The sequence below is a fragment of the Papilio polytes genome, unplaced genomic scaffold (assembly GCF_000836215.1).
Source record: "Papilio polytes unplaced genomic scaffold, Ppol_1.0 DF821400.1, whole genome shotgun sequence".
NCBI classification, from domain to species: Eukaryota; Metazoa; Arthropoda; class Insecta; order Lepidoptera; family Papilionidae; genus Papilio; species Papilio polytes.
Window position 1 is genome coordinate 2,944,850 of NW_013527804.1, and position 23,080 is coordinate 2,967,929.

A 23,080-nucleotide genomic window follows, 5' to 3' on the forward strand; every position below is an offset into this window, starting at 1 on the left:
ATTCCTTCCAGTATCGCCGGATATGGATTCCAAATCCCTAAGCAATGATAATTATTAGACAAACAAAGATTAGTGCTAAATTATCTACAAGTAATTACAATTTAAAAACAGTTAAAAATAGCTTTCGCCCGCGACTCTGTTCGCGTGGAATTAAAAAAACCAAAAGTAGCCTATGTGTTCCCTTCCCATTCTTTTCGTATAAGAAAAGGCTGGGAAGAGAAAGGGACTAAAGTAGGGCTTTCGGCACCACACTCATCAGACGAAACGCGCCTGTCTTCTGTGTAGTAGCCGGGGGAGCCGACCCATTCGTGCGAAGATGTTAAAGCGGGCTCTACCACTGTTAAACTTTTAACGTATTCCAGTTTAATGTAACCTGACCTTTAGTAAGTGCCAGTCGATTCTTATTGAACACTTTATAAGCATCACTTATTGTACACTTCGAGTTACACAAAATAAATCATCGATGTTATTATTTTTCCAACAAAACATTGTTTAATTTAATCAAATTGAAAAACCTGTTTTGATTCTTAACATCGAATAAATTTAAAACGATTGAACTACTGGTATTCGATTAATTTTAATTAATACCAGACGTTTCCGTTGTTAAAGAATTTAATCGTAACGTGATAGATTTTGTTACAGTTTTTATTATAATATAAGTTGGCAAACGAGCAAGTGGCCACCTGAATCCACCGAAATGGAAAGCGACCGCTGCCCATAAACATCCGCAATTGCAGATGCGTTGCCTACCCTTCATTGACAGAGGAAGATACGCACATAAAGAGGACATTTACCCTTCTTATGAGTGTCCTCCACCGTCAAATCCACTTTTCATTCCCATTCTTTCCTCTTAAGAAAAGGGTGGAAAGGAAAAGGGACTAAAATTAGCCCTCCGGCACCACGCTCATCAGATGAAACGTGGAATTGCTTCAACTTCACGCCTGTTTTCTGTGTGGTCGTGGTATTACACCGGGCGAGCTGGCCCTACAGTGCCATGATGTTAAAGCGGGCTCTACCGCTGTTAAAAAAATAAGAGTGTGATTTTTTATATCATAAGTTGGCAAGCGAGCATTTGTTATTATTTAATTTCACGCGGACAAAGTCGCGAGCTACTACTAGTAAAAAATAAAGAGAATAAAAAAGTATTTTCTACATTTCTAGCATATCGATTTCAAGTTTTAATCCTTACCGTGTCTTATTATTTTTCTATTCTTAAAATCTTGAAATATAAGAAACAAACTTGTTTGAGAAATTCTAAAGACCATTCACCTATCCTGTTTTCATAATTATATTTTTTTATCCAAGTCTATACGATTTAAATACTAAGTTGTATGGACAGGTTATCAGAATAAAGTCTTGAATAATTTATAATTACTGTACACAAGGAAATATCCTTTTATATAGTTTGTTAGGATTTTAATATAGTTTTTATGCTTTGGTACTTTCTCTATCTCTTCTTAGTCTGTATTTTATATTACACTGGTGTCTCTAAATAATATTATTGTTAAATTATTGACACGAAGTGTAAGTTTATTTGTGTTTTCCATAATCAAATGAATTTAGAATTTACAAGTTTTGTAATCCCCTATTAACAAAACGATCCATTGCTATTCCGTTACAAGTGCAAGGAGTACTCGTATAATAAGATCTTTTGGGCATATTATCTTAAAGTAAAAGTTAAAGGCATCCTATGTGTTCTTCCAGATTATTTACTATATTTATGCCTTTCGTTCGATCAGTTAAAACTTCTAACAATCAAGCTTGCGGTCAAATATTTGCATTCATAATATTAGTTTAACCACCAGTACTCTTCCTGTTTCCCAAAATAAATTAACCGTAAAGCAAACGCGTGTTAAAATATACGAGATGATTAACAAGTTTCAGGTTTCTAAGCAGCAAACGTTTGTGATGAAATATTTATGACTTTGTTAATTATCTAACACAAGTTTAACGAAACATTTATTATTACACGTTTAAAAATATGCAATCGAATTCTCCTATTAACTATCTGTATTTTTGAATTGCAATCTTTTAATGAAGGTTACTAAAACATCTCCATATTGAGTTCCGTTACCTAAGACTTTTTTTATAACATAAGGCAATAACAATGAGCAAACGGCCACCTGAATCTGCCAAAGTGGCGAAGCGACCGCTGCCCATAGACATCAGCAATTACAGATGCGTTGCCCTTATCCGACGGAGGAGTAGACGCACATAAAGAGGATATTTCCCCTTCCTATGCATCTCCTCCACCATCAAATCCACTCCCCCTTCCCATCCTCTCATAAGAAAAGGGTGGTAAAGAGAAAAGGAATTAAATTAGGCCTGTCAAGCTTTACACAAAAATATGCAGTAGGAGAGCTTAAGGTACCCTAAGTTGTGTGAACTTAGTCCTTAATCGATATTGGCTTAGTTCTGGTTGACTTTTAATCTCTGAATCTAAACTGTTAAGACCAAATTTCCCGATCTTTTCCTTCATCTGAAGAACCTTGGACGGTAGTTACAAACAAAATATCTCCCCTTATCCTACTCCTGTAGGGTCGGCGCAAAAGTTTTCTAGGTAAGTCTGTCTTCACCCTTCTTGATCTCACCTTTCATGCAATCCATCTTTTTCTATGTGTACCTCTACCGATGTACCACACTCATTACTTAAGTTCTTGTAACACATTGTAATTCAAAATGTATTTAATTTGAAAGCATATTGTTCGTAAATACACGAAATATTCGTTGTGATTACATAGAAACTGTCAATCCCAAGTGCAAAAGCCACCATTATGTGGCACATAATCGCTTGTCAGTGCGAACGGCAGCTGACAAATTACTGCATCTCATATCCTCGCTGCTAGCACTATTAATCTAAAATGCAGTGTATGTGTTTCCATTACAAAGACTTGTATAAAAACACTAGCTTTCGCCCGAGACTCCGTCCGCGTGGAATTGAAAGAAACAAAAGTGAATAGCCTATGTGTTCTTGCAGACTATCCTCTAAATCTATGCCAAATTTCATTTAAATCCTTTTAGCCGTTTAAGTTCCAAATTCTAACATCCATCCGTCCATCCATCTAATCTTTCACATTTATAATATTAGTAAGAAGTAAGATTGTTGACCGAACAGGTTAATCTGCAATAGGATTGTGAAAGGGTGATCAAAGAGGTTGTGACTGAGATGACGGAAGATCACTTTGAACAAAAAGTGCTGCATATACTCGTACCTTATGTGAGTAAAAAAATTCTAGGGAAATGATGAAGATGGTGTGATTAAAACAACCCACCGTAATCATACTTCATACCAATATTATAATTGGTTCGTTAGAGTTTGTAAGCTAAACTTCTGATTGGATATTGGTGAAATTTGGTATTGATATTGAGTACAGCCTGGAAAGACATAATGGATACTTTACCTTGTTTATCTTTTAAGTCGAAACAAGCGGAGTCGCGGGCGACTGCTAGTAATAAATTGGAAATTTATATAAACAAATATTACAATCAAAACATTGAATCTATTTGAACATAAAACAGTTATCGGTTTATGCGATCTTACTCGTAATTTTAGAATAATAAAATAACTAGTTACCGTAACTAGTTTCCCGTTAATAGCAGAACAATTAACGTTATTAGGCAAAATAACACGAAACGTTTATTAGACAGGCGATAAATTTCGAAGCTTAAAGCTTCTTGGCAACGAAAATACTACAAATTACCGCAATTAAGTCTGTCTATAAACGTTAAAGCAGTTTCTTTAATACATACTTCGCCGCAAAATGAGGATTATTAAAGAATATATCTAAATATTTAGGTTGCTGATTAAAACTTCGACAATCGACTAATTATTAAGGTTGTAGCGCATTTGTAAACTCCTCATCGTACGGCGTGCACTCGCCCGTCATCAACGTCAACCCCGATTAGTGTTGACGCTGGAAGAGTTGACGATAACGCGTTGATCTTTTCATTTTGGATGAAATCACGGTCAATTGCCCATAGACATCCGCAATTGCAGATGTGTAGCCTACCTTTAATCGATGGAAGAGGAGACACACATAAACTGGATATTTCCCCTTCCTATGCGTCTTCTCCTCCGTCAAATCCACTTTTCCTTATAAGAAAAGTGTGTAAAGGAAAAGGGACTTAAATGCCTTCGGAACCACACTCATCAGACTAAACATAGAATTGCTCCCACATCACGCCTGTCTTCTGTGTGGTCGTAGTATTCACCTGACGAAACAGCCAATTTGTGTGAAAATGTTAATGCGGGCTCTACCACTAATAAAAGTAAAATAAGTGCGTCAGTCTGTTTCTGCTTCATTCTTGCTTCCTTGGCACTTCGTATCTATGCAAATTGCATTACCTCGAGCCCTGCACTCATTATGTTTTACGATACGGGCCGTTAAAGAACTTCTGGAAGGAATGTAAGGATCACTTCATCTGTTACCATGGCAACGTTAACGCGTACTTGTGTGTAAATATTAATTAGAATGCATCATTTACAATAGTAATAAATTATTATCTATATCTATACTATTATAATAAAGTGTAAACACACACTTCTTTGTTGCCTAAGATGTCAGCAATTACAGCATATTTTTGAATAATTCTTTTAATAAAAAGCCCTACACTTACGTCTTACTTTCGGCTTTATATTTTCACGCCGTTAAACTTAGGGGTAAAAATTTTGTATAAAAACCCTAATGTTGGAAAGAGACCATAAGTTGTTGCCAACATCAAGAAAGCAAGGTTGCCATGGTTTGACATCATGTCATGTCATTTTGACATTTGCAATTGTTAATTTGACAAATTTTAACAATAAAATTAAATATTTATAATTTTATGCAGATGAAGTCGCATGGGAACAGCTAGTTTTGCTATAAAATTAACTATGTCCTGTGTTGTCTTTTACAACACTCTGTATATGCAATTTAAAAAACTAAAAAGTCTAACTGATGTTACTTCTATGATAAGTAGAAAAATATAGACTGACAAATTGACTTGTTGGGCAAACTACGAGTAAACCGAAGTCAAACAAAACTAAGTCAAACTAAATTGTGCTCACTAGTCCAATGTCAATGAGAAAAACATTTTACGTTTCAAGTTAACAGAACAACTTAACATAACACTATACTTAACATCTTCGCATGAATGGGTTGGCTCGCCCGGTGAAATACCACGACCACACCGAAGACAGGCATCAAGTGGGAGTAATTCCGTGTACAGTGTGATGAATGTGGTGCAGGAGTCCCAACTTTAGTCCCTTTTCCTTCCCATCCTTTTTCATATATGAAAAGGCAACATGGATTTCACGCTGGAGGAGGACTAATAGGAAAGGGAAACATCATATATGTGCAACTGTTATTGCGAATGTTATGGGCAGCGGTCTTTCACCATTTTGGCGTATTCAGGTGACCTCTTGCTCGTTTGCCACCTTATGATATAAAAAAAACATACAAACCCTCGTAAGTATTATTAACATTATAAATGCGAAAGTTTAGATGGATGGATGGATGGATGGAGGCATGTTTATTAGAGATCGTAGCCTAAACTACTGAATGAATTTCAAAGAAATTTGGTACAAACGAAGAGAATAGTCTGGAAGAACACACAGGCTACTCGCTTTGGTTTTTTGTAACCACGCGGACGGAGTCACAGGCGAAAGCTAGTTCGAGAAATAAAATTTTACTTCAGTATTTTATAAAGATTCTTAGAAACTCAACAATCAGTATTAAATTTAATAAAACATAAAACAAGTATTTTGCTATCACAACTTTCGACGTAATCCAATATCAATGTTTTGAAGATTATTAAGCTGAAATAAGGTCTCGTAATTTCAGAGTTAATTCAAACTTCGCGATATTACTCATATTTCCAACTTATACAAAGAAACCTTACAAATATACCTTCAATGTCGAAATCTTATTAACTCTGAAGAAATATAGAGAAACCTTAGAAAAGCTGATTGCGTCGTGTTTTCCCCTTGCTTCAAATAGAACTAACGGATAAACCGCTCGTATAAGAATTTGAAAAATGAAAACTTACAAAACTGACTGTAATCCTTTATCCTGAGGAAACTAATCGACTAACACTTCAATTTTAAGAATATTACGGATTTAGTCACATTGGAACAATTTTAATTATACTATCATACTAATGTTATAAATGAGTTTGTAGCCTAAACGGCTGAATCGATTGTGATGAAATTTGGCACAGATGTAGAGGATAATCTGCAAGAACACATAGGTTACTTGCATTTTTTTTTCACTTCCGCGCTGACGGAGTCGCGGGCGAAAGCTAGTAATATTATAAATGCGAAAGTTTAGATAGATGGATATTTGTTAGATTTTGTAGCCTAAACTACTTAACGGATCTTGGTAAAATTTGGCATAGAGTAGAGTTCCTAGAAGAAGGAGGTACTCGATTCGTCTGTCAATGTATATTCATTACTAAAACGTTCATTATCCAATTGCCAATTGTTATGGTAAAAATGTAGAAAGCCTTACGTAGAAATATCACAGCATACTTCGGCTGACACCGACATTTTCTTTTTTATAACATAAGGTGGCAAACAAGCAAGCGGCCACCTGAATCCGCCAAAATGGCGAAGCGACCGCTGCCCATAGACATCCGCAATTGCAGATGCGTTGCCTACCCTTATCCGACAGAGGAGGAGACGCACATAAAAAGGATATCTCCCCTTCCTATGTATCTCCTTCTCCATTAAATCCACTTCCTCTTCCCATCCTCTCCTTATAAGAAAAGGGTGTTTGTTGAAATTGCTTCCATTTCACGCCTGTCTTCTGTGTAGTCGTGGTATTACACCGGGCGTGCCGGCCCTGCCGTGCTAAGATGTTATCATCACATGAGTTACATCAAAGTAATAATAATTGTACAATATAGACATAACAGCTACAATAGGGGAGGTTTACTATTTTCAAGGAATTATTTCAAAAGCAATAGATAGTAAATCATATTTATTAAATAGTTTTTTGACCATATATACGGACTCTTTAAACATGTATATATATATTTGTGGTGTCCATTGATGTTGACGATGTGTTAAGGGTTGCCTACTGGCTATAACCTCACGCAATACGTGCACAACCTACTTTCGTGTCGTTGGCATGGAGTCCTCATTTGTACGATTTTTATCTCTTACAATTCTTTTTTCTTGCGAACACATAAAAGTTGTCTATCGTTTCAAATTATAAAACCCATATGTGTGAATTGTTAACAATTCAATAGGAATTTTCAATGTTGTATATTAATACTAGCTCTTCCCGTGCGACTTCATCCGCATGAAATTATAAAAAAATTATTTCAATGTTTTCATTTGTCAAATTATCAATTGCAAATGTCAAAATGACATGACATGATGACAAACCTTGCTTCCTTGATGTTGGCAGCAACTTATGGTCTCTTTCCCACATTAGAGATTTTATCCAAAATATATACCCCATAAGTTTAATGGCGTGAAAATATAAAGCCTAAAGAGTGACGTAAGTGTGGGGCTATTTATTAAAAAAGAATTATTCAAAAATATGGTATAATTGCTGACATGTTAGGCTACAAAGAAGTGTGTGTTTACGCTTTATTATAATAGTATAGATTTATGTCATCCCTTTGAAAAACAGTCGCACATCTCGTGGTGTGATTGTCGATTGTTTCGGAGCCAATTCAACTGTTTAGTTGCACAACTAAAAATCGAGTAGTGTGCACACCTCCATATAAGCTTATAGGAATCAAAGTGCGACTAAACAATTTTGAGTTAGTTTAATTTCAGATGTGCGCACGCTCTAAAACTACGTAGCCAAGGATTATTAAAAGTGTAATGGGCGGTTAAAGTTAGTATGAAAAAATACATTTCCTTAAACAGAAAAGCAATTTTGGTTATTATTAATACTGTTCAGAGAATATTATGAAGACAAAACAGCGAAATAATCAGATCAATGTAAAGACAATCAATCCGTTCGTCGCTAAAATCGATTCGTGTCACGGCGTGAGAAAATATCGAGTCAGTTTCGATTCAATCGATCAACGTTTGTTCGTAAAAACGCGATACCAATTATAGTAATTACATCGATTTACTTCGTCAATGAGTCATAGTTACGTTAGTCTAATAACGAAGTTATTATTTACAGAAAATAATAACGGAATTAAAATTTATGCTGGGTTTCTGAAGTTTCCATTTCTTTTAACATTACCTAATGATTAATTAGCGTTAGGTTGACCTACGTTTTGACGGAATAAAACTCAAATTACGTAGTTCGGAAACGCATTTCATGAAGTTATAGAATAGTTAATTTTAAAGCACTAGGATATATGTTTGTTGATCCAAAATAGTTATAGAAACAACAAATGATTTAAATCTAACCTTAAAAGCAAAAAAACTATAAAGCATACGTAATAAATACAGGAAACTAAGGGCTTGTTTATACTAATAAGCGGGCGCGGGCGCGGACGCGGAATTTTAAACTTATGGGTGTGTTGACATCTAGCGGCTGAATGCGATTTCATATAATTTTAACTGGTTCGAACTGCTTGACGGAATAAATACGCGTCCGCGCTCGCGTCTGCCTCTTAATGGACAAGCACAAACACCAACTAAACGCCTTGAACATTATTCCCGTGACGAGGAATTCATTACGTTTCGCACGATTTGGCAGTTAGTAATCGATACGAGAAAAAATACGAAATACCAAATCGAAAGTATAAAAAAACTTATGTAACTTATCGGTTCTATTATCGAAATATTTTTAAAAATACATAAGTATTCCACAATATTACAGTTACGTTCTTAAACATGATTGTAATTATGATATCAATTGCTTGACATTAATACCCATTTAAATGAATGGTCCACTGGGTACTCGGAAAAAAGGTAAAAGGTGGCGTTAAAAGATAAAAGGTATTAAAAGATAGCTTCAGTGTCACAGCGTTGCATTCTCAATAAGTAATTAGTTCCGTTTCATTTCTTTATAAGTTGATTTACTTTTAAAGCTGCATATTCAACTGTATTTGTTGCTCGCGACTTCGTTCGTGTGGAATTAAATGTTGAAAATAGTTTTAAAAGTAGTCTTTTGAAAAAAAAATTTGTAATTCCCCAAGTAGTTTTTGAGTTATTTCAATACGTAAAAAATACATACAACTGTTTTTACTCAAGACTTCTATCGCGTGGAATTAAAACATGGTAAAAAAGTGTATCCTATGTTACATTGACAATGTGGTTTTTAATGGTAAAAGAATTTTTGAAATTTTCCCCAGTAGTTTTTGAGTTATTTCAATACATACAAGAATACAAATCTTACTTTTAAAAGTATAAGTATAGATACTACAGAGTACGAGTTCATGGCTATAAACTTACGTTCTGAGTGTCTTTAATACATTTTTAAAGTTTTTTTTTTATGCTTGAATGGATAGAGAATCATTAATTTGAGATTCACGTCACAGCTGATGTTCGTTGGGAAATTTTCAGCATCGATAATGTCAGATTAATGCGCATTTGAGACGCTCGCAAAATTTACTTTTAAATTACTTTGAACCACAAAGACTGCATTTAGATTTTGAGTCTTTGAAGAGACTTCGAGACTGATTTGAACGAATTAGTTTAGTGGCTTTATGGTGAAACTAAGCTTTGCAGGAATTAAAAAATCGAATTAGTAGATGTACGTACATCTGTATTAAATTTGTTGAGCCATTCAGGAGTAAAGTAACAAACATCCATCCATCCACACATTCGCATGGGTTAAATGTTGAAAGATGATAAAAGCAGGAAGTGATATATGGTGGAAATCTTTTTGTTTTTTTTTTTAAATATAAGGTGGAAAGCGAGCAAGCAGCCACCTGAATCCACTGAAATGGAAAGCGACCACTGCCCATAAACATCTGCAATTCCAGATGCGTTTCCTACCCTTAATTGACGGAGGAGAAGACACACATAAAGACATTTTCCCTTCCTATGTTTTTATTTAACAACAAATCCACTTTTCCTTTCCATCCTTTCCTCTTAAGTGAAGGGTTGAAAGGGAAAGGGACTAAATTTTTTTAATTAGTGATGAAATAATATTATATTTCGATGTAGCGACATAAACTAAGTTACTTATTGTTTTAAAACTACCGGGTGCAAGAAACTTTCATCAAATTGAACCTAATCTAAACTTCGTGTTAAAGAAAATCGTGACAATTCATTTGATAAGTTTTATATTTGTTTTTTTACTGAGAGATTGAAGAACCGACGTAGAGGTAACGGGAATTAATAAAACGAATACACAAAAGCATTGACACTTTTGTCGGCGTGTTGAAAGACCGGTTTAAGAATGTGGTTTTATTAACAGGCGAAAGCTTTTTTGTACTATAATTTTATATACCGAAACATGTGTACAAGATATCGTTGTCTCACATTTTGAGACGCAAATAAAAGAGATGACAATATATTATTATAGTTTAAACAATGAAAACATACGGTAAAGACTAAATACTAATAAACTATACTTAGACATTGTTAGTGTTCACAGTTCAAAAATATATTTGCATTCCGATTTAACAGACATTGCCAACTAAATAAAACAACCAATCTGCCATATTGCGTCTCAGACGAGAATAAACGCTGTAGTCTTTTAAGTTTTATTTCGCATTATTTCCATTTTCAACATTGATTGAGGATCATCGACTTCGGAGTAAAATATAAATTTTAATATAACATTAACTAAACCGTTCCATAAAAAATAATTTCTTATTAAATACTACATGAAAGACTAGCTTTTGTCTACGACTCCGTCAGCGTGGAATTAAAAAAAAAAAAACAAAATTAGCCTATGTGGTCTTCCAGAGTATCTTTTACATCTATACTAAATTTCACTGCAATCCGTTTAGCCGTTTAGACTACAAACTCTAACAAACATCCATACATCCATCTAAACTTTCGCATTTATATTAGTACTAGCTTTCGCCCTCAACTCCGTCGGCGTGGAAAAAAAAATAAAAGTAAGTAGCCTATGCGTTCTTCCAAACTATCCTCTAGATATGTGTTAAATTTCATCGAGATCGGTTCAGCAGTTTAGGCTACAAACTCTAACAAACATCCATCTATCCATTTAAACTTTCGCATTTATAATATTAGTATGAAGTATGATGATTTTTCACAAAGTCTAACATCATTAATACATACAATTATAGAAATACTCAAGTACCTAGTACATTATTAAGAGTCACCAACATTTTCCGCTCGCGCTATTAATATAACCGCATCCTAAAATTGTTCACTTGAACAGGAATTGTCAATTAAGCGTTGTTAAATTTTTATGAAATGGCCTTTTATGCATATCAACATGTCCCCGATAAAATAATTGACATCGGTATGAGAGATTTTAATACAAAGATAATTCACTGTTTCCCATGTCAATCGGAATTCTTAAATTATATCTACTTTTAAGAGAATATAACTAAAGTTTTTTTTTATATATTCAATATAGAATTCGCCGAAAAGGCATAGTAACCACTGCTCATAGCCATCTATACTATTATAATAAAGGGTAAACACACACTTCTTTGTTGCCTAAGATCTCAGCAATTACAGCATATTTTTGAAAAATTCTTATTTTTATAAAAAGTCACACACTTATGTCACGCTTTAGGCTATATATTTTCACGCCATTAAACTTAGGGGGTAAATATTTTGGATAAAAACCCTAATGTGGGAAAGAGACCATAAGTTGCTGCCAACATTAAGAAAGCAAGAATGGTTAGTTTGTCAAGTCATGTCAGTTTGACATCTGCTAAACAATAAAATAAAATTGAGAACAGCTAGTCTGTAATAACAGGTGCGTTGCCTTAGTTGCGTAGGAGGATAAGATGTACGTAAAGAGGATATTTCCCCTTCTTACGCGTCTCCTCCATCATAAATTCCAATTACTCTTCCCATCCTTTCCTTATAAGAAAGTATGGGAAGGGTACTAGCATTAGGCCTCCGGCATGAAAAGTATTATGTGAACAGGAAACTGTAGGTATCTAAAAGATATTCAAAGATATTTGTGAAGTCAACCAGTGGGCCAGCGATGTTGACTATGGCCTAGTCCCTGACATAATCCTTTGGTAGGGAATTAGATAAGCTGTTAAATTTTAAGGTTTCTTGTTTAATATCAAACACTGCAAGATAATAAGGAAATATTAAATGTATATATAATATGATGTCGTTCTAACTATTCTCTACGTTGTTACGCTTTAGCGACGTGGAATTTTCTTCACCGAGTTCCAGAGATAGAAATTGTTAACAGGAATCTTAGATTATAATATTTTCTCAGAAAGTCGACGAAGAAAATGTTAATTTAAAAAACCTATTTTAGATTTTATTAAGATTAAATGATTTACCCGTACATTAAGAGCGGGCTCACACAACTGAAGTGCGATTGTCGATTGTTTCTCAGAAAATTCCATATAAGCTCATAGGAATCTAAGCTTGACTAAACAGTTGTCCGATAGTTTAGTTTCAGGTTTGCGCACGCTCTAAGACTTGATAAACAGATATTCATTCACAATTTGTCATGATTCAAGACTGTCTAATACACAAAGATCAGATTTCAAACGCAATCATTGATTTTTTTTTTAGAATAATCAGTTTAAATCCCACTTACATATGTGGTGTTCAACACAGACAATGTTCAAGTTATAAACTGTAATTCGATATCTTGTTCGCATTCACTCAATGTGACATTCTCCTGTAACCGCTTGGGACTCTAACTTGTTATTGAGATATCCCAAGACGATGTAATACGCCTTGTTTCCTTAATGTGATAATTACACTGTTGACCATCCGTGTGGAATTAAAAAGAACGAAGTCTACTCAAGTAAATGTTAAGACTGAATGTGGGCTATAAAGGTAGAGGAAGACCGAAAAAAGTATGGATTGTGTAAAGGATATGACTGCTGATAGAAATGTATGGAAGAGTACTGTGCCGACACTTCGCAAGGATAAGGGCAAGTTGATGATAGTCTGCTTCCCTCCCATGCATCTATATCAGCTGTCATATTTGAATTCAGTCTCTTACGCACATTTTTACATCAATCTTTAATTTTTTTTTATATATATAGGCGGCACACGAGCAAGCGGCCACCTGAACCCGCCAAAATGGCGAAACGAATATTAGTGAAAAGTACCAAGTTCGTATCCCACGAGACGTAGCTTTTTTTTCATTTCTTAGCTTCTAAATTTAAGACTAGGTTATTGCAAATGTTTTTAGATTATGCATGATTTGATACATCCGGTAATATTCAGCTAGCAAAAATCTATACTATTATAATAAAGTGTAAACACACACTTCTTTGTTGCCTAAGATGTCAGCAATTATAGCATATTTTAGAATAATTCCTTCTTTAATAAAAAGCCTATACTTACGTCATGCTTTAGGCTATATATTTTCACGCCATTAAACTTAGGGGGTAAATATTTTGTATAAAAACCCTAATGTGGGAAAGAGACCATAAGTTGCTGCCAACATCAAGAAAGAAACAAAAGTTTGTCATGTCATTTTGATATTTGCTATTGATATTTGACAAATGTAAACAATAAATTAAAATTTTCATTTCATGCGGATGAAGCCGCACGGGAACAGCTAGTGTATATTGAAGCGGAAATCCAGCACGTGAGTCACGAGTTCGGGAATTTTAAATTAAAGCGAGTCAGAACTATTTAATTGTTCTTTATATTAATCATAATGTCCGTCGCGCCGTCCGTCTGTTGCACATGTCAAATTAATGTAACGATTGTGGTCGTACGGATTACCGGAGTTTTAAAATTCAATTTTAACCCACCAAAGAGCTTTATTTATAAAATCCGATTTTAAAAATGGAACCGGGAAATGTCTCGCTGTTTATTTCAACTTGCAAGAAAAGCGTTTCTTTTGTCGTTATTTGATTTCTCTTTTACAAGAAAGGAATTGTGTTTTTAATTTTATGCTAAGAACTTGTAGTCGTTAAAATATTATGAAATACTAGTTTTTTCCCCGTTACATTGTCAGCGTGAATTTAAAAAATGAAAAGAAGTAAGCAAGTGTTCTTTTAGACTATCAACATCTATACCAAATTTCATCGAGATCCGTTCAGCAGTTTAGGCTGCAAACTCTAACAAACATCCATCTTAACGTTCGCATTTATAATATTAGTAAGAAGTAGGAATTTTCTAGAATAATCGTGGGTTATTTTTAAAAATATATTATTACATCAAGGTTTTTAAACCCTAGTGCCACAATAAACGCCGTCAATTGGTCACTAAGGAAGACCCTTAATGTAGATTTGGTATAAAACCGATAAACGACGCTGGTTACGATAGAAATAGTTTATTTAAAAAAAAAAACAGGAAATGCATTTTAACTTCCTTGTAATATTAAATCGTTTAATTAACAAGCGCCGTTCAAAGCTTTGTCGCCGACCGATTTAAACCCTGGTTAGCTGCGTTCGGTTTAATGCCATCAATTAACTATCTTACAATAGATTTAATGCTTTAAAATATTATATTAATACTAGTTTTTGCCGGCGACTTTGTCCATGCAATATTAAAATAAAAAAGTAGCCTATACCTTTAGGCTATATATAGAAAATATATCGCCTAAAGCGTGACGTAAGTGTAGGGCTTTTTATTAAAAAAGAGTTATTCAAAAATATGCTGTAATTCCTGACATCTTAGACAACAAAGAAGTGTGTGTTTACACTTTATTATAATAGTATAGATTCAAAGTAGAAAATTTAAAATAGTACAATTGTGCGGCATTATATTTTGCTATTTGTCGCATGGCGAAAACTCGACGGTTTAAGAGTGGCGGGGCGTTGAGGTCTTGTTCCTAAAGTGCTCAGCAAATCTCCGAGTACCCTACAATTCTGCGGATAATAGAAGCTTAAATGCAACGTGTTATTAACTTTGTTCCTGTGAAACGGTTATGTACAAAACTTGTTATGTTCTATTGAAATTGTGTAGCTTGTTTCAGTTGTATTAATAACATTTTCAACTTGTTAGTCCATCATTATATTATAAAAGCATAAGTATAGATGGATGTTTGTTAGAGTTTGTAGCCTAAACGGCTTAACGGATTTCGATGAAATTTTGTATAGATGTAGAGGATAGTCTGGAAGAACACATAGGCTATTCACTTTTGTTTTTTTTTAATTCCACGCGAACTGAATCGAGGGAGAAAGCTAGTTGTTTATATTTATAGACTGAGTTCCCTTGATCGGCAGACTTATATTTCTAGAGCTGTAACTTTTTCAAATAAGATATAGAGACAAACTAAAGTAGTTTTTTGTTCTGTTAACAATTTATATTAATAAAATTTTACATTTGGATTTTAGAACCAACCATGCTTAATTTAAATCCATAATCTGTCTCCACACCTCTATGTCCATCGTGAGTGTATTCATTTAAATTTTAGTAAACAAAATACAATTCTAAAGTTTAGTCCAAATTAATAAATAAGACACTTAAACTTAGCTAAGTATATTCTATAGTATAAAATCTATAACATCAATGGCGCTCTAAGTTTTATTAGACGTCAATATTTTACTAACATAACTAGCTTTCACCCGCGACTCCGTCCGCGTGGATTTAAATAAAAACAAAAGTGAGTAGCCTATGTGCTCTTCCAGACTATTCTCTACATCTATGCCAAATTTCACCGAAATCTGTTCAGCTGTTTAGGCTACAAACTCTAACAAACCATCCATCCATTTAAACGTTCGCATTTATAATATTAGTATGATCAAGGAAGTAAAACAAGCTCCAAGCCTCACCCAACTTAACTATCAATTTTATCAAACCATATGGTCCTTTGTTATAATAACCAGCATAATAAGACCTCTAACAATACACATTAAGTATTAAAGTTAGGCAATGTTATGTTTGAAACAGATTTATACAGAGGTCAAAAATGAATTGATGCGTAAAACCTTTTGTTGTTTTTTTAAGGCTACGCGTAGATTCTTTTGTGGCAGTTACGATTGTGTGGGCGAACAAGCGCCTTATAGCTATAATTATGCAATTTTTGTCGTTATAAGTTACTGATAGATTGTCAAAATCGTTAATTTATAATCGGGCTAAAATTATTAAATACTAGCGATTGCTTCCAAACAAAATTTAAAACAGATTAGTATCCAGTGCTCTTTCTAACTGTGTCAAATTTCTTTGAGATCCATCAACCCATTTTGGAGATATCTATGTGGTTAAAAAATCCATCCATCCATACAATCTTTACAAACTACGATATTAATAAATTTATAAAGTTTTAGTGGTACTTTAGTTAAAAAAATGATAATGTCTTACATAAGCTTGAGATGACTTGACTAAATATGAAACGCAAAAAATTTACGTTCAAACTATTTCACTTCGACATTTAACAAACTGTCAATTTGCTTTTTTACAGTTTGCAGTTACGTGTAGTACGTTTTTAAATTGACTAACTTCGTAATCTGTCTACTACATTGTAGTACATGCTTTTATCTATTCTAATGGGCAATTTTTTATACTGTTACGAAACTATGTTTTGTAATAAATCTACTTAATTCTAACCGTGGGTGTATTTACGATACACAAAAGATAACTCCGTCTCTTTCATTGTTTAGGAGAAAACTGAGATAATGATATGTTTCAAATATTTCTTTAAACGCTTAATATTCTGTTCATCATCTTTCTTACTCTACTCCTGTAGTGTCGTAACACGTTTTTGTCCTCCACATAACTCTATCATACGTCATCTCAGTCATCACTCTCTTGATCATGTCACCTTTTATACAATCCATCTCTTTCTTTGTCTACTACCGGTGTCATAATCATAACTAACGTTCTCCTTGTTACATGCGATTTATCCCTCCTCATAATATGTCCATACCATGCCAACCTTTTACTCCTTACCTCTACCACTACTACTCTCAAACTTCCTCTAATCTGTTTCGTTCATTCGTGTTTCGTTTACTAATCTGTTATTGATTTTCTATTGTCTTAGATAATCTGTGGACTTCATCGGAATTATGTATATTATGTCAGCGTTCTGCCAACAGCAATAGACATTTATTAGTCGAATTAAATGGTTTATAGTATTAATAAATGCTTTCGCTCGTAAAATAAAAACAGACTACTTAGTAGCCTATGTCTTCTAGATTATTCTCTACATCCGTTCAGCAGTTTACGCTACAAACTGTAACAAATATACATCCAAATACGGATTTATGTTACTAAGATTGTAGTATCCTGTTTGATAATAATTTATAAACAGGACATATCTTAATTACTATACTCTTTTGACTATTTCATGTTCTAATCATTTTTTATCTTGATATTACAGTTTTTTTTAAATACAATTAAACGTAAATTTTAGTACAAAAATTCGTCAACTCTTTTATACCGTGGTTAGCGATCGGCGAAGATTTTATTGAAAAAAGACTATTGGAACATTATCTATAGACTAGCAACGAGAGCATAATACCATAATAATTATCTTATGAGAATATCTCCGTTACTCAGAACTCTATAGAAGGGATTTAAAAAACAACAAAATAAGTTGATCTCGGAACACCTGCTCTAATTACAAGACCTAATACGAAATCAAACCTGTTCACATGTACAAAAACATACAAATATACAAGTAGCAACTATTAAATAAAACAATAACACTTATCCTAGTGATTTTAAGATTCAAAATCGAATGTACTTTGAGTTTTCAAACGCAAGCCTATCTTGGTAATTTTGTACTCATCGCGACGGCTTTTTTCCTGGACAACTACTTCATAATATCTTTTTTATTGGAGAGCTATTTACAGGGTTTTGTTCGAGATACTGGTCGTTATTTTTGAAAGTGATTCGTTTTTTATTTTGTTTTTTTTTTCAATTCGCATTTGACAACACGTATTCGGCTTTTTAGGTTAGAAATAGAAAAGTTAAGAGCAGCAGGAGTTACGAAATTTTGATTATAATTGTACGTGAATCGGTTGAAAACAGATATCTTACTAATATTATAAACAAGCTTTAGCCCGCGACTCCGTCCGCGTGGAATTAAAAAAAAAAAACTAAGTATCCTATGTGTTCTTCCAGACTATCCTCTACATCTATACCAAATTACATCGAGATCCGTTCAGGAGTTTAGGCTACAAACGTTAACAAATATCCATTCATACTTTCACATCATACTAATATTATAAATGCGAAAGTTTAGATGGATGTTTGTTAGAGTTTGTAGCCTAAACAGCTGAACGGATTTCCGTGAAATTTGGTATAGTCGTAGAGGATAGTCTGGAAAAATACATAGTCTACTCAGTTTTGTTTTTCTTATTCACACGCGGACAGAGTCGCGGGCGAAAGCTAGTTTATAACATTAGTAAGTTAGATCATGTATCCGTTTTTATAACTTGATATTTTTAATCCACGGAAGAAACATTTAAAAAAATAAAATCCAGGTTATTCCAATTCAAACCTAAGTCACTACGCGTCTACATAAAACTTCGCTAAGGCATTGAGTCTTTGTCTCACCAACACTACTGGAGAATAACCATTTCCCTACTATAAAAAGATCGTTCCATTTACTAGAGCATTAAAAGCATAAAAACTAGCAATAAGGTTGCAGTGAGATTCAAATGTCATCTGTTTTTTTTTTATTTTTTTTTATATGGAAAGTATTAGTAGATTTTTGTTAATTTACTAATATTTCCTTCAACCATTCCAACTAAGCTCTACGCTTGTGCTAGGATATGGTTCACGACAATAGTCGAATAACGGGATTCGAACCCTAGACCGTAAGATCGGTAGCCCGTACCCCAAACCATTAGGCTATTGACGGGCTTCGGCTAATCTGTTGAAATAAAAATATCTTTACTTCAACTTAGGAACAGTTAGTACTGAGTCATTTATTTATTTGATATTTCATTTATTTATAGTCATTTTACTGAGTCCCTTAATGGAAACCAATCTTGTATCTATACTATTATAATATAGCGTAAACACACACTTCTTTGTTGCCTAAGATGTCAGAACATCAAGAAAGCAAGGTTGTCATCATGTCATGTCATTTTGACATTTGTAATTGATAATTTGACAAATGTCAACAATAAAATAAAATTTTCACAATTTAATGCGGACGAAGTCGCTGGCAACAGCTAGTATTCTATATTTACACTTATAAAGGCAAAAGCTTTGTATTTTTAATGTAATTAATAAACACATAAACTATTGTTGCGACATATTTTGATATTAAAAAACTTATGATTTCAAATTCCAGTACTTAAGTAACTTTAAAATGATTTAAATTTTAACAGAAAATTTACAATTAAAGTAATTTTCAAAAATACCAACTGCTTGTGAGATCGTAAAACTATAATCTGAAATACTTAATTATATTAAAGAAATTAATAACTTTACTCAAATCTAACTTCAAAACTTAATGACACTTAAGAATAATTTTATTAATAAGTAACTTTATCGTCCTTCTGAAGTATAACAAGTTAATGTTTTTAATTGTCAACAATTAACTAACGAAAACTTTATTTTAATTTTCAATAATACCAATTAAAAAAGTTTTTAAAAACAAAGCAATTACGTACCTTATAAAATTTGAAAACACAATCCCAATAAAACTGCAAACAATCCTTAATAAAAACAATATTTAAAACACCAAAGTATTCCACAACACAACACTGTACGAACTTTCAATACCGAATTAAAATAAAAAAATGTCAAACGTGTTCCGAAAACGCGCGAAACCTTCTAGCTAAATGACAGAATTGTCAAAACAAAACGTTAGGTCAAAGGGCATAGAGTAGACGTCCGCTTTGGCGCCAAGTTGACACCGCACTGAGGTAACCAATGCACAGAAATGAGTGCTGCAGACGGACTTGTGTGCAATATACGCTTGATAAGGCGAGCTGTGCCTGCATTCGACGGGTTTGGATCACACGAAGAACAAAACAGAGCAGTAGAGAATACAGTACTACAATTGTTTGAACGGATTTAATTCCATTCAAAATATAGCAGTACTGCTTTTTATACTGTTCTGTGATCATTTGAATCTAGCACAAACGTCCAGTGTCGTTTGGGTACGAATTCTAATTTGTTTTAGGGCTGACAATTTTGTTTTGTCTCTATAGACAGTAATCATTTGTTTGTTTTTTCAATCTCTTAACGTAACGGGGTACTAAAAATTACGGTAAATACTATACAACATTAAAAAAGCTAAAAAATGTTTATATAAAATACGCGATATTTGGACATATTGACATACGTATCGAGTCGAATAAAATTTTCGAACAGACATCAAATATTATTCGCGTCGAAGCCCGCGTTCTATAGATGTGTAAATGTCTTTGACAATAAAGAAACGGACTAGACAAATAACCACCAGTATGTTGAAACACAGCCACTTTTTCCGTTTATGGTGGCAATCATAGGATCATGGTGGTTGTTAAATTAAAACGCAATTTTATACTGTCTCGTGAAAATTACATAATAACATAAAACAAGTGGTCAACAACCTTTACTGTACTGTAACGGTCTTGTATTTTCTAACAGCTTTCGCTCGCGGCTCCGTCCCCGGGAAATTAAAAAAAAACACAAAATTAAGTATACTATGTGTTCTTCCCGACTATCCTCTACATATATGCCAAATTTGTTTGGGTTACATTCAGCTGTTTAGGCTATAAACTCGTAACAAATATCCATACATCCGTCCATCCATTTAAATTTTGGCATTTCTTAGATTAGTAAAATGTCTAAGTATGTTTTAGATATTTTCTGACCGAACTAACCACAAAAGCAACGTCTATCTTACCGTGGTAATATTCCTTGTGGATTATAAAACTAATTGTTCGTTTTTATTTCACAAAATGCGCACACTTGACTAGTCCTGTCTCTTCAAAATCAAAGCTCTCGCTCTATAGATGTGTAAATGTAGTCCCAATTGAAATTCTATTTCCATTCAACTGGGTGAGGTTTCAAATTATTTTTCATGCTTTAGCCCGCGTTCACATAGCGTAACTTTATATACAATACGTTCATATTTTATTTACTTTATTCAGTTGTTGCAAATAAAATAATGTAGTTGACAGTGGTAGTGCCCGCTTTAACATCTTAGCACGAATAGGCCGGCACGCTCGGTGTAATACCACGACCACACAGAAGACAGACGTGAAATGGAAGCAATTCCGTGTTTCGTCTGATGAGTGTGGTGCCGGAGGTCTAATTTAAGTCCTTTTCTCCTTACCACCCTTTTCTTATAAGGAGAGAATGGGAAGGGGAAGTGGAAGTGACGGAGGATGAAATACATAGGAAGGGGAGATATTCTCTTTATTGTCGTCTCCTCCTATGTCGGGTAAGGGTAGGCAACGCATCTGCAATTGCGGATGTCTATGGACAGTGGTCGCTTCGCCATTTTGTCGGATTCAGGTGGCCGCTTGCTCGTTTGCCACCTTATATTATTAAAAAAAAATACAGGAAATTTGAAAGTAGCACCAGTGGCGGAGAAATTGAGAAGCAAATGTTAGCCTGGTATGGACATGTTATGCGACGAGAGGATGGGCACATAAACCAGACAGTGTTAAGATTAAATGTAGATGGCTACAAAGGTAGAGGACCGAAGGAAGTATGGATAGATTGTGTGGAAGAGGATATGCTAAAGAATGGAGTGGATTCAGATATAACTGCTGATAGAAATGTATGGAAGAGCAGCATATACTGTATAGACCCACCGTAGGGATAAGGGTAAGTTGATGATTTAGTTTTCCTAGCGAAAGTTTAGATGGACTTCTGTTTGTTATTTTGTAACCTAAACTGCTAAACAGATCTCGATAAAAGGCATAGATGTAGAGGATAGTCTGGAAGAACACATAGGATATTCACTTTTCTTTCTTTTAATAAAGGTAGACGTAATCGCGAGCAAATGTTAGTGTACACTTTACAACACAAGCGAAGCGGTAGAGGTTCGCTAGTATCTCATGCTTTATATCAAAGTAACCTCAATACAAACAGAACCTTACGTTGATGAAAAATGCATCATCAATTGACAATCCGATTGCTTAATTGATTCAACGAATTGCGATTCCTCGAGATTGAAATAATAATTAATTAACGCAATAGGCGAGGCTTCGCAATATTGAATATTGCCAATACAATTGAATATTTGAATGTAATGAACACTGAAAATTCCATTTTCAAATAATGTTGTTTATTTTTTTCATGCCGCAGTATTGCAGTGATTAAGTCGGTTTATCGAAACTTTGATACAGAACTGTTGTCCCTTTCATACCCGTTGAAAAGAGCGAGATAACAGTAGGTATGTTATAATTGGTAGGTATTTTTTCTTTGTTACTTCCTATAGACTAAACGACTGAAGCGATTTCGACGATTTTGGTGTCATTCTGTTCGTAATCTTTACCTGAATGTCATAGAGTTTTTCATTTTTATTAACAGACAGTATTTTTATGATAAAGAGTTAAACTCTATAAAAGTCAATCGCCATCTATAGTTCTATTTAAATGTAATAAAAACTTGTCCACTTTCGCTTTGATCTCCTATAAGCTTGCACCTGCCGACAAGTTTTATCTATAAGTGTAAGAGAGATGGGATATACTATAAAATCTTACAACCATAAGTAAGAAAGAGATAGGCGTATGTTATAAAAACCTTAGAAATAGAGATGCCTTAACAGGACGAGACAAAAAATTGTTTGTTTTATGTTTAGTAACAACAGAATCCTATCTTTGGATATTCTGTAATCAACTGAATGTATCGATTCATTTTATTTCTTTTATGAACTAGTAATTTGTCCCAGCTTTTATCGAAAGTTAAATAATTTATTTCAATATACGTTACGTATAAAAACAAATTACTTGTTCACATATTAAACTCAAAAATAACTAATGTGACGTAAACAAAATAGTTTATAGCAACTTTTGACATGTAAATAAAAGTCTATTCGATTAAAAAAACAAAACACATTATGTCCAAACATTGAAATCTTACTAATATTTTACTTCTTACTTCTTACTAATATTATAAATGCGAAAGTTTAGATGGATGGATGGATAGATGAATGGAAGTTTGTTAGCGTTTGTAGCCTAAACGGCTGAACGGATC

At 33.8% G+C, this 23,080-nt stretch overlaps 1 protein-coding gene across 3 annotated transcripts in view; it reads right to left on the minus strand.

Moving 5' to 3' along the window:
* LOC106108776 (irregular chiasm C-roughest protein-like) overlaps nt 1–19,824 on the minus strand; it is a 72,791-nt gene extending 52,967 nt beyond the window's left edge. For 2 of the 3 annotated variants that reach the window (XM_013290038.1, XM_013290037.1), the window contains exon 1: nt 19,555–19,824. The gene's annotated coding sequence lies outside the window, so the exon portion shown is untranslated. The remainder of the gene's footprint in view (nt 1–19,554) is intronic. The other variant, XM_013290039.1, reaches the window with a different exon arrangement.
* Between the last annotated feature and the right edge of the window lie 3,256 nt (nt 19,825–23,080).